The sequence below is a fragment of the Brachyhypopomus gauderio genome, chromosome 3 (assembly GCF_052324685.1).
Source record: "Brachyhypopomus gauderio isolate BG-103 chromosome 3, BGAUD_0.2, whole genome shotgun sequence".
Lineage (NCBI taxonomy): Eukaryota > Metazoa > Chordata > Actinopteri > Gymnotiformes > Hypopomidae > Brachyhypopomus > Brachyhypopomus gauderio.
In genome coordinates, this window is record NC_135213.1 from 10,562,093 (window position 1) to 10,575,302 (window position 13,210).

The 13,210-nt window shown below is 39.6% G+C and overlaps 2 long non-coding RNA genes across 2 annotated transcripts; one reads left to right on the top strand and one right to left on the bottom strand.

Annotated features, from left to right (window-relative positions):
- The first annotated feature begins 1,231 nt into the window (after positions 1-1,231).
- On the top strand, positions 1,232-2,786 carry LOC143510267 (uncharacterized). The gene is made up of 3 exons (XR_013129936.1): positions 1,232-1,564; positions 2,432-2,450; positions 2,675-2,786. It is a non-coding gene; the product is annotated as an uncharacterized LOC143510267 (long non-coding RNA).
- Positions 2,787-3,048: 262 nt separating this feature from the next.
- LOC143510266 (uncharacterized) lies at positions 3,049-13,200 on the bottom strand. Its single transcript, XR_013129935.1, has 3 exons — positions 11,951-13,200; positions 6,993-7,093; positions 3,049-5,485 (listed from the first exon to the last, which is right to left on the bottom strand). It is a non-coding gene; the product is annotated as an uncharacterized LOC143510266 (long non-coding RNA).
- Positions 13,201-13,210: the final 10 nt, after the last annotated feature.

Below are 13,210 nucleotides of genomic sequence, written 5' to 3' on the forward strand. Positions count from 1 at the left end.
CAAAGACACAATTTTATGCTCCTTTAATGAGTCAAATTTGCTCTTCCTTTCAGAAGCAGAGTCTCTGTGTTCACTTAAAGATGCATCTGCAGATTTTGCCATATAATCAAGACATGATGTAACATGCAGAAAACCATGTCATGAAATTATTCCAAACAACCGGTGCATCTGTAATCTATAACCCAGGAGAATGAGTGGTGGGCGCATTTAATGAAGTTTATGTCTTCTCTTATTTTGTGATTATCTTAGCTGGCTACTGTGGTTGGGTGTTTCCTGTGTTTCACACTGTAGGACATGTCTGAATATCATGCTACTGTGACCATGAATAAAGAGTTTATAGACATCTGTGCATTATACCTGTGGAGAGAAATGCGTTGTGCAGTTACACTTTTTCATGCAAACATTTAACCTAATTCTAGAAATGTAGCTCTTTCAAATAGGGTTTAATAATTATTACACACAGGTTGTTAATACACAGTTACCTTGTTACCTGTTCATCTTAATGCTGTTAATCTTGGTACTGTTAAATTACATCTGTAAAGAGATGATTCGGTGATGGGACTGAAGACTGCACGTTGCTTTAATCAGCATGGTGTGATTAGGATTTTATAATCCTTTTTCTGATTCTTAAAATCTTTTCTTTTTTTTATTTAAACAAGAATTAAACATCCGTACAATGTTTACAACTTGAAATAAACGTAACGTGTAAATCAACCGTGTAAAATAGAGTTTAATTCTTGTAGGCCTTAAACACGTGCACTACTTCTGTCATTTTGATCATCTGTGGCTTTTAGGCCTCCGCGGAAAAATTTGATTCAAATCGGCAATTAACCCCGGCAGTGTGCTGAGATTAAGACGCCGCCGCGTCGGTTGTTTGCATGCCATGTTTCTGATTTAAGTACGTCAGTTTACTACATCCTACAAATCTATAACTTCCTTTATGCGTTTTAAAACGGAACAAACATCAAATCATGTTAAATGCAATTTATTCTATAACACCACACCCTTCAGTATTTTTCTTCTCCCGGGAACACAGACTTCCGCGAGTTCTTTTTTTCTCGCCTGAAAACAATGGCAGGACTGATGCTGGTATATTTTAAGGTTATTTACTTAGCTGGATCACCTCTCTGACTCTCACTGAGCCTTGACAGTGCTCGGAGCTCTCTTGACGCTCAAAGCAATCCCCACAGACCAGCGCAACATACATGAAGCCATGAAAGGATGTAGAACGCCGCTGCTGTGTCGACCTGTCAGTCAGCAGTATGCCTGCGCTAATGGCTGAGCTGTTGAAAGTGTTAGGGCGCGCGCAAAGGCGCGCACGCACACACACGCACGCACGCACGCGCGCACACACACACACGCGCACGCACACACACACACACACACGCACACACACACACACGCACGCGCACGCACACACACACACACGTCTCCTGAAGTGTTTAACACCAGGTTGCGTGTCAGAAGTACACCCGGGTTTGAACTGAACGAACGCAGAAGACGACCAGTCGTTAAAGAAGCTCTCGCACCCGTTTCATCTAGTCTCACACTCCTGCTAAAAACAGTAAGCATATTATGAATTAATAATGCCAGTAGTGTTCACATAGCCTCGTGGCTTGTGTCTGTCTAAGAATTTCGGTTGTAAATGTGTTTGGAGATGTTTACCAAGCAGGGCGCGCACACCTTGCTTTAAAGGTTAAATCAAATCCGAGTTAAAGAGGAGCGATCCCACAGCCGCTCTCCTGGGGGAGAGCTACCGGCAAAGAGAATTAAGACACGTGCTCTTCTACCGGAGGAAAAACTTCACAGTCCTGTCGATTCATGCTTCCGCTGTGTGCCACATTAGAAACTTTATTCAACATAGCTCGTTTACCATCCGCACCCAAAGGTCAGGCGCGCGGTGCTGGGCCTCTAATAATTAGTTTAAAAACTACATCGAGTGCAAACGCAAGAAAAGCCTCAGGAAATGGACTCAGTTGGTAGTCCAGCCAAACATTTACCCAAAAAAATTGTTGAGTTGGTTGTTTGTGTGATTGTGCTGTGATTGTTTGTTTAAGTGTTTGTACAGCAAAATCTAATGGTTCAAGAGTTAGAGATGTAGAAAGTTTAAGTGCCCGTGGGTGTCAGAGGGTTTCCTCTCCATCTAATCTTCTGTTAAATAAACACACAGCGTTTGGGGATTTTGATTACTCTCTGCTTTTACGTTTACATGTTGATGATAAAGTCGTGTGTCATTTTAGTGTTATAAAAAAAAAAAAAAAACAAGACTACTGTTATCCTTTGAAATAATATATGTCTACATAATATTACAATACTAAAGACATATTCAACATGCAAATATTCCCAAAGTGCATAACATGATCCACCCTGTCTCTTCCCACATGCACCTGACCTGCCCCTGTGTCTCCTACCACTGATTATTGTCATTCAGAGTTGTTCCAGGGGAATGGGTAAGTGGAACCAACATTGTTATAAAATCATAATAATAATAATTTCAGTGCTTCAAAAAATTCACCTTATAAAAATAAGTATCAGTGAGGTCCCCATATTGTGTTTGGGCCACTGCAGACTTCGGGTGTTGGAAATGTACAAATAGTTGATTTCAGTGGGGGCTTCTTGGCGTTATAAAGCATTAGTGTTGCAGTAATACAAAAATCGACCCTGTCATTTGCAGTGATTCCCGAGTGGGGTTTTCATACACCCTAATAGAGTGGCATTGGGACAGAAGGGTCCAGATGATGAAATCCAGTGAAACTACGCCTCGTGTAGTTACTGAAGGGTTTAAGACAACATCGATAGACTCTTTTTATAGCACTTATTAGCTCTTATTTTTATTTACAAGTGTGCACACTCATGTGCATTATATTTCATGGCTGCTTCATTGTTTATGAGTTTCTGGTCTCCTGTAAACACCAACTGGAAGCCTAACTGTAAATATATCTCATGAATGTACAGCAAGGTTTTCAGCATTGTGTTTTGTCTCGAAAAAAATCACAATAAACACATTCTTGGCTCGATCCCTATGATCAAAGCTTTGGTTGTTTAATCTAGCCAATTAATCTATTTATCACAAGTGTACTAATGAATATGCAGTCCATATGCTTTTTCTAACATTCTCCCTCCCTCCAAGCAGAAAGTAGGACAACTCTGCACATGGGTGATGTGTTTAGCACCACAGTCACAGTACCTCATGCCATAGATCAGCTCTGAGACAGTGACAGCCGAGTAAATGGAGATTAGTGCGAATGGGTGCCTAAAATCTCTCAATAACACATGCTCACAAGCATGTGTGCACTCACACAAAAAGACACACACACACGCATGCGCACACACACACACTCACACACACACACACCCAAGACAACAATAGATGCGAAATTGAGGGTAAAGGCTTTGGAACACAGATGTTGAATTTCACTGTTTAATTTAAACATTCTCCCAGGTTTTTTCTCTTCCTCACTGCTTTGCCTCTTGGGCGGTCCCCAGCCATTTGCCACACCGCTGTGCAAAGCTGACAGTGATTATTTTTAGCTTTTGCTTGGCGTTTTTCTTTTTTTTTTCACAGCAAACTCTCTTTCCTCTTTCTCCGTGTTAATAATGTAGGATTCACACATTAAAATTATGTTTCTATTGTTCTCATACTCGCATAGAGGGTTAGTCTCCTCAGACTCTAATCTACTACTCCAGACTGATCATGGGCCATGATCTCCTCACAATGTTCTATCATAAAGTACCCTTCCCTCACAATGTATATGACAATATATAGGATTTGCTATCCTGTGTTTACACTGACAATAAATGTTCAAATGTTTTTAAAATCCTAAAAAGAAGAAGAAATGGAAGAAGAGAGGAGGGGATTGAACATGTAATGTCTCTATGAAACAACCCCGTCCCGTGAAGCCTTGAATGGATCTCCACTGCTTGTGTGCTGGAGTCTGGGCGGAGCGCTGGGCTCTGCTCGTGCGAGCGCCTTCTCCGGGTGTAAGAGGAGCCCACACACCTCCACCCGTTTCACTCCATCCAAGGGACTTGGCAGTGTAGCATGTGGTTTCTAGGCTGCTTCCACACAAATCCAGCCAGTTCCACATTACACCGACTGCTGTTTCCTCGCAGAGAGTTTAAAACCACTCTGCAGCTCATTTGAGAAAATGTCAAACATAATCCCCTTTTTGGTGGGAAATGATGTAAATCAGAACTGATGCAAGCAAGGCAAGATATACGATTAATGTATTAAACAATATCCACCAATAATTATTCCATGTCATGATTACCAAAGGTTGCATTCATGTTAGGGTTATTTCATTAATCCTTTACAGCTCAATAATATGTCATTACATTGCGACCTGATATAATGGTCATGTAATACAGTTCTCTAAGTGATTTCACTACCTCTGCCCTGGTGTCATAACCAGTGGGATATGAATTACAATGTAATATTACAATACCGGGAAGCGTGAACTTTGACCCCAGCCTCCTCTCCACACACACACACACACACACACACACACACACACACACACACACACACACACAGCATCTGGGGAATTGAATTTAGAGGTAGCAGAATAGTCCCTAATAGAGCTGCTTCATAAGATGCTACCAGTTGTCATTTTTCAGGTGTTCAATCACTCTTCTTAATAGTTTCGATTTTGGATCCTGACCTTTTGGCAACAGCAGTCGAGCAGTGATATTCTGAAGAAAGAGAATTGAACGCGACAAAACTAAATCATGCTTTAGCCAAAATGAAATTGTAGTTAGTTTTCAATGGCTAAAATAACAAAGCATGCATTTCTAAGTAATTATGTATAAACAGTACAAACTGGTGTGTAAAAATCAATAGGATAATCTTCAAATTAAACTTTAAAATTATGTTGAAATTTCTATCCTAAAACAGCACATTATACTGTGATACCAATATTTTAAAACTATTGTGTTCTGGTAAGACAATATGTCTGTTCACCTGATGTTTGATCTTAAAGTCTTCTGCACTCGTTTGACTTCATGAGAACAGAAAACTCATGAGGATACATATAGTCAGCTTGCAGAGAGAGCTACCCATGTTCATGCAGAGTTTTAATTAATCCAGTTATTCGAGGAAGTGAAAAAAAATTGCATGACAGGATATTAGCGTTGCCATTTATCTTGCTAATGTGCAGCTAGAGCACTTAGTAGGTTTCCTAGGTAGGGAGATAGAAAATGTAGGTACTTCAAGTTATAAGGCAACTGTATTATCATTAACCTAAATGATTTGGCTTTTATTGCCAACATAGCTAACGTACTTCAGATTAGTGGCTAGCATCATATCCGCTGGTTGATGAATGTGTGCTGCTGTCATCTGTGTTGATTGGTTAAGTGTGATCCTACCCAGCCTTCCCAACCCATGAGCCTCGCCCACTCCACCACACCTGACCACAGCCCGCAGCCGCCACCTCGGATCGGACCTCTGGCCAAAATGGGTGTGGCAGCATCATCTATAAAGAATGAGCTGTTATAGAAGGAAGCAGAAAGAAAAATGTTATGAGGTCAGTATAATAGCTATTAAGTTTAGAATTAATTGGCTAACTGAAGTGGTGACAGCAGACCTACCCAGATTATGCAGTTTGTGTTTGCAGTTCTGGTTCGTTCAGATATGAACAGAGTTCTTGCAGACATTCACATATTTAATTTTAAAATATGGTTAAACTAGAATCTCATGCAATAAATGATATGTCTCAGTTTCTTTAAACCTTTTGTTTGGTATTTCATTATATAAACTACAATCTTTTGTCATTTGTCTACATTGACCTTACTCTGTCTTGTCCAAACATCTTAACTTTTCATTTACTTTCCTTTTGTCTGGCTTTCTACCCTTTTACACTGGGATTGGATGTTCAGTTTTTGCCCCATCTGACTGTACCCAGATTATTCAGTTGGCATTACAGATATATCTGATTGCTTGCTCTCTTTGACTCGTGTTTGGGTGAATATATGAGGAATGTTCAAACATTCAGAAAATGGTCAAAAATTATTTCAATCGCTGAATGCACTGATCATTGTCATTTAGACTGTTGTGGATGGCTTAACAGTGCTGTAATCCAGGTGCCACACAGAACACACAATGAGCTGGGGACATTATAAGAAAACATTTTCATCTGATTCTCCTGAACAATGAATCAGGCCTCTCTGCCTTATAGGTAGGACAGATTACATTTTTTTTTAGATTTTATTAAAAGGTTCTTATTGCAGTGAGCAACATGGTGCCACATATTTAACAGTATTTAACATTATTTAACATTTTAACAGTATCTAACAGTGTGAAAATGACAGTGCTGCACGAGTGTGCATACTCTCCTGGGCTTGTGTATTTACAGGCTAGTGAAAAACTAGTTAAAAATCTGAGGCCACTATTTTTGTATAAGGTCAACTGCTTGTCTGCAAACTGTGAAAAAGTAAGCTGGGAAGGTTAGGACATTATTATGAGTATGTATCCGCCAGTTTTAGGTGTGATGTCTTCATCATCATCATCATCATCATCATCATCCCCCCACCACCATCATTTAATTATTGTTATTACTATTGTGGTTCTTCATCTTCTTCTTCTTCTTCTTCTTCTTCTTCTTCTTCTTCTTCTTCTTTGTAGTATGTCATATTTGCTCTGTTTTGTTCTTTTGTTCTGATCGCTGTTGCTGCTTCTTTTGTGGTGCAGTATAATAAGTACAGCGGTACTTAAAATCATGATAAATGCTGCCCTTTTATTCTCAAAGATTAATACATTTAATAAAATGACTATTGTCGTAATAAATTTTCACTTTAATAATTGTTCAGAACCCTACAGCCTTTTAAATTATTCGACCTATTTGCTTGTAATGGACCCAGAGAGCTCGTCACAACTTTAGAATTCGGGAGTTTGGGCTTATTGAGCCGCCGCAGGGTCTGACCAATCACGCCGGTAGGGGGGGCACTGTCACCACATAATAGCCCTTTTCACCACAAAATCCCTGAGAGTGACTTACCTACAGGGCAAGAGGCTGTTCGCATACAAATGACCTGCAGAAATAGACCAGTGGCTCTTCTTGGTTACCAGATGTTCATGATCATTTCCCTTCCAACGACTCTGTGATTTGTGAAAATAACTGTGAGGAAGTAGGTCAGTCGCGTCTCATCAAGGACGCGGTGGTGACAAAGTTATTGGACTTAGAGGTTTCAATAGCGAGAGTTCTTGGCGCTCTGTTTAAATCACTCTCGCTTGTGTGTAGGCGGCAGACACATTCGTCTCGACGAAACCGATGACAGCGCGCAGGTGCAGCAGACGCCCCCGCACCTTTAATTACTGGGGTAAACTTTTTAATCACTGAGTTTACAGGATATATCCGAAACGAGGAGGAGCTGACCCGCGCGCTCTCTTTTCAGTCCCCATTTCCAGTGGATATTTTACATGTTAATTGTCTCGAATGGGTCTCGGTTTCTTTGCTCGATTTTTCCTTCTCTTTCTTTATATCAATGTAGCCCGAGGCTGCGCCCGAGGCACTCAAACCGCCGAAGCTCCTCTCTTCATTTCAGTACCAGAATGAAAATGCTAATTATATGGCAGCCGAACCATTGACATAACTTACCATTTTCCCGTGTTAGCCTGTTTTCATTTAAAATAAGGAAGTTTGGTCACACTTTATATTTGTTATGGACAATCTAGTATACACAAAAGAAAAGAAAATAACAGATAATAATAATAATAATAATAATAATAATAATAATAATAATAATACCACTCTTCATTCTTATTTGCTTTAAACAGTCATTGTATACACGCATTCTTTGCGTGTATATCGTATACGAGTCGTGTACGTAGGCTACACAGGTTACCGTTACAATACACCGCGTGGGTGTACGCTTGCAACAGACTGTAGGTTACAAGGAACAATATAGATATTTTTACAAATATAATTTCTTATTAAAAGCAGCATCTGTTCAAGCATGCTATGCCTTATCAAAGACCGCGCTCCAAGTTCCAAGTTATTTCCACTGACTATGTAGCCGAACTTATAATTGCCGCCTGAATTGTATTGGGACATCTGGACCGAGTGTATCAAAGCTTGGAAAGCAGGTCCCAGTGGCTGTAGAAAATCTGAGTTAATTAGTGCGATGCATGTTTAATTAAAGCCAATTACAATATCTAAAATTACCTAATCGAAACCTGTTTTTACAATGAAGGTGCCCTGAATTCATGCTGCTCACCATGAAATAACTCCAGCAGACACATTTTGTAAAATTCTTTTAGCAATTTGGTTTAGTGTGTGAAATGTATTATTATTATTATTATTATTATTATTATTATTATTACTATTATTATTATATTTTATATCTGCAAATAAAGACACAATGAATGAAGCACCATGTAAAACAACCATTATTCTGGTTTGTCCTGCCTTTGCTACAGAGCTCTGGGCAGGAATGTAGTTGTTGTTTGATGCTAGTGTCGATAATTAGTTCTGCTTGGAACACTGTCTTTATCCGCTTCAGCATGGTCGGCTGGCCTGCACAAGGCCAGTTAGATGAAAAACTAAGTTCATATAATCTCAAGCCTTTCTAGTTTTTATTTGTTTTATTTACGTATGCATCTGCCGTAAGAAAATAGTTTAAAAATTAAAATTTAAAACTGATTGAGTTGTGTAAAGTCCCTAATGAAGGTATATTGATTGAAGGACTATGCCAAAATTCTGTGTTTGTGACTGGTATGGGCTTTGGACCTGTATTCCACAAGCTCAGCAAAAGGAGGCGCTCTTTATCAAATTTCAGGAGAAAGGTCGGCAGCAGGGGCTGTAGGGCAGAACGCCATGCAAATCCCCCCTTAGAAAACCCACCACTCTTCCGTTCCCCTGACTTCCCTTCCAAATGCATTTAAGATCACAAAAACGTCTATTTTATGTCTTAGTCTAGATTAAAATATCTTATAACACCTAGGCTTTAAATAAAACGCATTTTCTTTCTTTCTGTCTATCTTTCTTTCTTTTTTCTTTCTTTGATAGCAAATTTTGCAAACATTTCACACTTTACATTTTTTGTTCTTGTTTATTCTACAATTTGTCTGAAATTTGTATTTCGTCTGTTACATACTTACATATAAACAATTACCATGTGTATAGAAGCGTGCTTTTTATTTCCAGGTTAAATACATATTCCTCTTTTATAACATATGTTAGATATTTTCCTTCCGCGACAACAATAACTATGAATTATGGTAGGCAATATATAAAATCAACGGTAATAGGACTTCGCAAGTAACGCTGCAGGATAATATTTTACACGCTCCCCCACTCTAACCATTAACTATGCCATTAGTTGTCATTATCAGGGCGTAACCTATAAAACATATGCAACAGTTTACAAAAGCAGCGGTGAATGATTGATTTAGTCCGTTGGTAGTCATGTGCTGGCGTTCAGCATCTGATTTTTATCTGACAGAAGCTAACGGTGCTCTCTCTCTCTCTCTCTCTCTCTCTATCTCTCTCTCTCTCTGACACACGTACGCACGTGTGCTCGCGCGCACACACACTAGGCGTTTACAATTTATCTTCCAATGTGTTATTGTTATTGTAACACTTTGTACTTTTGTGCAGAGAAAGCGCAAACAATTCAACTTTACTTTCTTCTGTGCCTATATGTACTTTGAACGGAGTCTTTCGGGGTTTTTATAAAGCACTTTTGATGGCGTGAAACATTCTTATTGACATCATTATTGTTTTGTGTCCTACATCTCCAATTACCGAATGCGTCAACGCGTTATACTTTTCGAACTGTGCTGCTGCGTCGTGGTCCAGATTCCTCTGTGCTCATACGGGGACGTTTAGGGTTGTTAATTGTGGGTCCACAGGAGGTCAACAAGCTATTCTATCGATCTCGAGCACGTGTGAGCTCAAACTTGTACGTTTACATTTTGCATCTCTCGTCATCTGCAATATCAGTCAGTGGGGACCAAGATCTTCGCGCTCTTTTGCTGAGTGTACACGGTGAACAAATGTTTATTTTCAATAGCCAGTTATTTATTCCCGTATAAGAAAACACAAATAATTTAATTGTGCATGTCGGCGCAAGCACAAATCCCACACATTTCTTCCCAACACGTCGACAATTGTGGCACACAGACATCAGGCCCCATCTACGTTTCTGTATGAGGACTAGGTGTGAAATCTTCCCTTGTATAGAATTAACGCAGGCTATTGTTATCCCGCTCGATGCAGGAAGCCAAAGTGACGTTTCAGTAGCTTTATGCTCAGAGCTTTTCTGGAGGTTTCTTTCCCTCAAACCACAGACTCAGACTTGAGGGTGATTTGGCCGCGCGGGGATGTAAATAGGAAATCCTCGTGTGTTCACGCGCTCGTTGTGCGCTGGTATGATGCGCGCAGGACAGCTGGGCAGTGGCCATCTGACTGACTTTGCCTTGACATCTGGGAAACCTACTGGTGTGTGGCACGCGAATCGGTTGATGTCGCTATTTAAATGCAAATTTGTTGGGGATCATTGAAGCCTCAGCCCGTAAATTCACACAAAAGGAACACTTCGCACACAATAAGGAGGAGGGTCGTTTCTTCGGGAGGTCTTGGCAACACCAAGCAAATCTTATTCAAACCCACAAACCTTCTGCCTGACTAACTTTCCCTTTGTCCGGTTTTCGCTGTTTGCACACTTTACACATAAGATCTAACATGGGTGGCAGGGCAACTACTTCTACACACAGGTTTAACAACGCCATAACAGCCCAATTATTAGTACACGTACCATATTATTATTATTATTATCATCATCATCATCATCATCACCACCATCATTATTGTTATTATTGTTGTTGTTGTTGTTTTTGATGTTGTTGTTGAGTGTACCAAATAATATTTTAGAAATAGTATCAATCTAAATTAATAGACTAATGAGTTTGCTTATAATTTAGCAGGATAATAGATTTGATTTTACACCTCTTAATATTTACCCTGTCAGTAAATGTCATAATATTTCAGACATCTCTAAATATAGGCTCACGTCCTATGTTTATTTAAATTACTTATTTGATTATTTATTTTAAATCTCCCAACAGCTACATCGAATAAATGTTTTTTTTAAATGATTAAGCCCAAATGCATTTTATTTCAAAGCCGGGCTGTGATTTTCTCTCGACGGAAGCGAGTCGAGTCAGAGTGAAAGTTGGCGAATTAAAGAGCGCATTTTCCACGCTTTGGGTCCGAGGCCAGATGAGCCTGGAAAATGAGCTAAGATGGATTCAGGCGCGGCGCCTGTAGTGGCGAGCAGCTGATTCTGCCGTCTCTGGCCAGATGGCTTCTGAACACAGATTTGCATTCATTTTCGCCTAATATCTTCCAAAATAGAGGGGCAGCTGCATTTGTTGTCAAATAAGGTTTAAAACTCCTTTTTAGGACGGGATCGTTACCTACGCGATGGGATTGTTGAACTTTTCTCCCCCCTCTCTAGTCAACAGTATCAGCTTTAAAAGGATTTACGCTAAAACCCTAATTTGGTAATCAGATTGAAATCGCTTTGGTGTGTAATCTGAATTAAAGATACTGTAGATTACAGTTAGCAAAGCAAAAAGTAACAATTTCGGTGATCAGAACTAAACGATAAGGTATTTACAACAAAATATACCTTGTAAAACACTTTGATATTTGGTAATAAATAATATTACCAATTATTCGGAACATCTCTGTTGTTGTAGGCTGTTTGACTTATCATTATTTCTTACTTTTGATAAAAAAAATAAACATCACATTTACAGGAACATCACGCTTAAATACATGAAACACAGCATCGAGTTCATTTAGACAAAGAGGAAACATTTACAAACTCTTTGTAGCTACTGCGTTTGAAGAATTAAAAAGCGTTAACAGCGTAGCTGTATCAAAGTCATACTAAATCAAAGATAAATAATCGTATTTAAATTGTCATAAAATATAATTTTATTACTTACGTATTTAATTAGACGACCAGGCAAAGTAATGGATTGTGAGACGAGGCAAAAGCAACAGCTTTGATAATTCACTTATCTTTGGCAATAGTCATTAACCCCCAACACCAGCAAAATAGATTGCTCTCTAAAACACATCTCTCTTCTCTACTACGTTCCTCCATCCCACCCTCTGGTGCACAGGGCTCCGGGTCCCTAGATAACCCACATCGGAGTTCGATTTTCGCCCATTAATTAAAATATTAACATGAATACACAGCCTGCCAACTGGCGAAAAGAAACACCTTACCCCATATCACAAAAATAAGGGCTCGGCGCATGATTGTCCTTAAAACGCTCTATTTATTATAAAAGACTCGCCGGTTGCAGCTCATGGAGCGAGAGAGTGGACGCGGTGCATCCCACGAGTCCCTCCACAGTTTCAGATGCAAAACGAACGCGATTTCTAAGCGTTTACGTACATTTCAGCATGTGGAAGAGTGGAAGTGTGTTTTGACTTCGCGATGGAGTGCACCACACAGCCGAAGTACGTTTTAGGCTACAGTGCTTCTTGTTTTCACAACTTCAGATGCTGATTACGCCACGGTGCAGTCTATCGTGTTTTTATTAGCAGTAGTTGTTGCTAAAACACCAACTCGCATTCGCAATCAACAAATTGAGAAAGAATCGCGTACAGATATCAATTTGAAATGGTAGCTATATTGATGTACGTGTTATACATTTGATTCTCCAGATACGTTTTATTTTTATGGCAATATAGTGCCAATTAGGCATTTAAGATATCCATCATTGTCATTTGCATGACACTATGATGGAGCGGATGACAAGGATCAATAAGGATTTTATTATAAATTTGAAAATGCAGCGTGCATGGAAGCGTCTAGCATTTATTGCCCCTCCTGTACGTTTTGCACAGACGACGAGTGGTCAGTCCTGTCTTAACCTTTTTTGTTTGTTTAAAATTTTTCTTTAAACTTTGCAAAACGTGCTGTTATTTGTTGCTTTTGGGTTATGCCCGTTAAGTAAGCTAAAATATCACAGCACAAAGTCTTTCTGATATCAAAGCTTTGCATGTTTTCACATTAAAGCTTTTTTCCCCCTATCTGGTTTTAACTCGACTTGTTCATTGTAAAGGGTGAAATCACAGTGCGTTCAACAGAAAAGTAGCGCGCTCACTCTCAGCAGTGACTCCTGTAGTGTACTCACGGCACTGGGTAACGCGGGCGACAGGAATTGTCAGTCGCCCATATTTGGTCAAAGACA